This window comes from Pelobates fuscus, chromosome 11 (genome assembly GCF_036172605.1).
Source record: "Pelobates fuscus isolate aPelFus1 chromosome 11, aPelFus1.pri, whole genome shotgun sequence".
In the NCBI taxonomy this organism is placed as follows: Eukaryota; Metazoa; Chordata; class Amphibia; order Anura; family Pelobatidae; genus Pelobates; species Pelobates fuscus.
Window position 1 is genome coordinate 13,571,779 of NC_086327.1, and position 5,296 is coordinate 13,577,074.

The following is a 5,296-nucleotide window of genomic DNA, read 5'->3' on the forward strand; positions in this document are numbered from 1 at the left end:
ATGCTAAAGAAATATAAATATTTTAAAACAAAAAAAATATTTTTGCTCTTGGAGGAAACAAAGAAAACATTCAAAAATGTAAACCAAAATTGCTATCACAAAAATAAGAAGGCAGATAAGATTCTGTCATACAAAATACAAAATAGAACAGCTTTACAGAGAATCTTTAAAATGATCTAAAATGACTGACACTATAACCCAAAAGAAATAGAGAAGTATTTAAAGATTTGTATCAAACGTTGTATGGCATCTCCGTTGTAAGTGATTTAAATAAGTGATTTATACTAGTGGTAACCTCTGGAGATTTGACTCCATCCCTTTGGTAGTCGGATCTCTATTTGGTTTGTTTGTTCAAATTTCATGTGTTATGCCCAGGGCCGGCCTTAGGCATTTTGACGCCCTGTGCGAAAAATCTTCACAGCGCCCCCCCCTCCCCCCTCCGTCATCCATGTATGCTGTAATGTTTGTGTTGTCTGTGTATGTGATAGTAGGTGTGATGACTGTGTGTGATATGTATGCTATGTGTGATATTTGTAATGGGTGTATTAACAGTGTGTGATATGCGTGTATTGGTTGTATGTGACACACACACACACACACACACAGTCAGACGGCCATACACACACACAGGAAGACATCCACATACACACACACACACACACACAGGCAGACAGTCATACACACACACACAGACACACAAAGGCAGACAGTCTCACACACACACACACAGACACACACAGGCAGACAGTCAGTCATACACACAGACACAGACAGTAATACACACAGACACACACAGAGGCAGACAGTAATACACACAGACACACACAGAGGCAGACAGTAATACACACAGACACACACAGTCATACACACAGACACACACACGCAGACAGTCATACACACAGACAAACACGCAGACAGTCATACACACAGAAACACACAGGCAGACAGCCATACACACAGACACACAGAGGCAGACAGCCATACACACAGACACACAGAGGCAGACAGCCATACACACAGAGGCAGTCATACACACAATCACACACACAGAGGCAGACAGTCATACACACAGAGGCAGACAGTCATACACACAGAGGCAGACAGTCATACACACAGAGGCAGACAGTTATACACACAGACACACACACAGAGGCAGACAGTAATACACACAGACACACACAGGCAGACAGTCTCACACACACAGGCAGACAGTCAGTCATACACACAGACACAGACAGTAATACACACAGACACACACAGAGGCAGACAGTCATACACACAGAGGCAGACAGTAATACACACAGACACACACAGGCAGACAGTCAGTCATACACACAGACACAGACAGTAATACACACAGACACACACAGAGGCAGACAGTCATACACACAGACACACACACACAGAGGCAGACAGTCATACACACACACACAGACACACACAGGCAGACAGTCATACACACAGACACACACACACACACACAGGCAGACAGTCATACACACACAGACAGTAATAAACACAGGCAGAGAGTCACACTCACCTGACAATCCCACAGTTACCTGTGGAGTTCATTGTGGAGGCAGTGCAGCTCCTGGTGACTGTTTGGTGGGGAAGCAGGGACTCCTTCCTGCTTCCCCTGCAGCAGTTTTCCGGCGCTTTTAGCTCCGCCCCCGCCGCACGGTAAGCTCCGCCCCCGCTGCAAATTTAAAAAAAAAAAAAAAAAAAAAAAAAACATTTTTTTTTTTTTTTTTTTAAATCCACGGCGCCCCCTGCTCCATGGCGCCCTGTGTGGCCGCACAGCTCGCACACCCCTAAGGCCGGCCCTGGTTATGCCCCTTAATGATTACCCAAACAGTCTGGACACAACTGTGACATGTAACAATGGCACAATCCACACCTCGGTTTACAGAAAACCCAAAGGTGCAGTTACCTCCACAGCTTCAGCTTCCACCCCTCCCATACCAAACAGGGCATCATCTACAGCCAAGCCACTAGGTACCATTGCATATGCTCTGGTCCTAATGACCATAATTCCCATCTAAATGTACTCTCCCAATCTATGAGACAGAAAGGCTACAAACCAAAGACTATTACCAAACAAATCAACTCTCAACTGCTGTAAAAACTCCACGCACGCGCCTGCTACAAAACAGAGAAAAAAAAATTATCTACACGAGAAACCACTTGTGGTCACTTACAACTCAGCTCTTGAGTGTCAGGGTACCTGTAGTCTCTACCTCTGATAAGAGGAGAGACTTAGACGTTTTCCCATTCAGAAGGGCTGTTTCCTCCGTTCCTCGCGGTTCCTCCGGTCGGTTACACGCCGGCCGCGAGGGATCCACGCCCTTTTATGACGTGACGCTCAGTAGCCGACGTCATGACGCCAAGCTTGCTCGATCTGTCACTCAAACCCTGAACACGAACCAGGACTCGTCGGGGGTGTGATTACCTCCTAGAACCGGGGTATTTAATAGAGCTGCCCGCATTTGCTCATTGCCCTGTCGTGGTTCTAGCCAGTCTAGTCACTCAGTGCTCTTGTATGTCTATTGTCTCTTTGGTTCTGACCCGGCTTGTTTGTATTACTCTGCTTTGCTCTCTTATCCTTTGACCCGGCTTGTCTCTCGCTTACCTGTCTTTTCATTCCCTCGACCTCGGCTTGTCTCTGACCATCCTCTGCTTACTCCTTACGTTAAGTCCGGCCATTCTAAGGTCCGGTATACGTACCTACTACGCTTTGTACTCTGCGTGTTGGATCCCTGTCCCGATCCTGACATTACGACAGGGCCAATGGATCCTGCAGGTACAAGTAGTCAGCTTGGTCCTCCGATCCTAGGTTTGACGCCATGGAACATAGAATGGATCAGATGGCCTTAGCGCTACAGGCGTTATTATCTCGTCCTAATAATCCACCAGAGGAGATGCGTAATAATTCTATCTCTCCTGTAAGTTCAGGTTTAGAGGTAGCCACTGTAGGTGCCTCCTCCCGTATTACCCCACCTGTACGTTATGGTGGCTCTCCTGAGAAGTGTCGAGGTTTTTTAAACCAAATCAGTATCCACTTCAAATTACAACCCCGTTCTTATCCTACAGATAGGGCGAAGGTCGGATTTATTATCACCTTACTCATTGAGAAAGCTCTGAGATGGGCCAATCCGTTGTGGGAGAACGATAACCCGTTAGTATATAATTATAATGCCTTTGTAGCTGCTTTTAGAAGAACTTTTGACCCTCCTGGTAGAAAGGTCAATGCAGCCAGATTACTGTTGCGCCTTAGACAAGATAACCGAACACTGGTGGATTATGCACTAGAGTTCAGGTCCTTGGCGGCAGAAGTTAAGTGGAATGAACAGGCTTATATAGACGTATTTTTAAACGGATTATCAGATGTAATACTTGATGAGGTTGCTACTAGAGAGCTTCCTGAGAATTTGGAGGATTTAATCTCTTTTATCTCGCGCATTGATGAACGCTTAAGAGAGAGGCAGAACACTCGAGATAGAACCTGTAGACCTTCCTTTAAACTAGCTCCCTCATTCCTAAGTCCTGAGACCAAGACCTTACCTTTTCCAGAACCTATGCAGATAGGCAATACTCATCTCTCAGAAGAGGAGATACAGTACAGGAGAAGGGAGGGCTTGTGTATGTACTGTGGAGTCAGAGGTCACCTACGCCTAAATTGTCCTAATCGATCGGGAAACGCTCGCACCTAAGTTTCTCTAGAGGACAGGCCTTGGGTGTTTCTATTTTGTCCTCTACTCATAATTATAAAGATCATAGGCTTCTGCTACCGTTTCCTTAACTTGGGAGAGGGGAGTAGTAGAGACTGTGGCATTGATAGATTCCGGAGCTGCTGAGAGCTTTATCGACCAAGTTTTTGTCACTAAACACACTATTCCATCTCAGTTAAGGGAGACGCCCTTGGCCGTTGAGGCCATAGATGGTAGACCTTTAGTTGAGCCTGTGATTTTTCGTGAAACCATACCCGTTAACTTAACTGTTGGTATTTTACACGAGGAAGACATATCTCTGTTACTCATTTCATCCCCTTCTGTTCCCATAGTCCTGGGGTATTCTTGGTTAAAGAGACATAACCCTATTATTGATTGGGAATTAGGGGAGAGAATCTCATGGGGTCAGAATTGTCAGGAGAAGTGTTTACAGAAAGTCTCTCCGCTTTGCATAGTTAATACTCCCACTCAGTCTACCGACTCTACAGAAGTACAAATACCGCCACTGTATCTGGACTTAAAGGCGGTATTTGACAAAAAGAAGGCCGATACTTTACCTCCACACAGGACCTTTGATTGTAAGATTAATCTACTCCCTGGTACTATGCCTCCCAGGGGCAATGTATACCCTTTGTCTACTAAAGAGAACGTAGTCCTAGAGGAGTATATTCGTGAAAATCTAGACAAAGGATTCATTAGGAGATCCTCATCCCCTGCCGGGGCTGGGTTTTTTTTTGTTAAAAAGAAGGATGGTACGCTGAGACCTTGCATTGACTACCGAGGTTTGAACAAAATAACCGTTAGAAATGCCTACCCGATTCCTTTGATTACCGAGCTCTTTGATCGTTTAAAGGGTTCCAAGATTTTCACCAAGTTAGATCTCAGAGGGGCATATAACTTGGTGAGGATTCAGCAGGGTCATGAATGGATGACGGCGTTCAACACTCGATATGGGCACTACGAGTATACCGTAATGCCTTTTGGTCTCTGTAATGCGCCGGCAGTATTTCAGGACTTGATCAATGAAGTTCTTAGGGAATTTCAACATGACTGTGTTATTGTATACCTGGATGATATACTTATACATTCTAGGGACATTGAGACTCACCACAGACAAGTCAGAAGGGTTTTGCGCAAACTTCTTCAACATGGCTTATACTGCAAACTGGAGAAATGTAGTTTTGATCAGTCTCAGACAAACTTTCTTGGCTATGTGATTTCTGGGGAAGGGTTTAAGATGGATCCGGATAAACTCCAGTCCATTTTAGACTGGCCCTTACCTAAGGGTCTCAAGGCCATTCAGAGGTTTATTGGATTCTCCAATTATTATAGGCGCTTCATTAAGGGTTACTCCTCAATTATTGCTCCTATCACCAATATGACCAGACATGGGGCTGACACTAAGAATTGGTCTACTGAAGCACTTCTTGCTTTCAAGACTCTCAAAGAACTTTTTGCTTCCGCACCAATTTTTTTTTTTTTTATTTTTTTTTTTTTTTTTTATTATTTATTTTTGTGTGCAAAAGGAAAAAGCAGTCACAGAGGCGTGTGCCATGTTCCAACAGCAT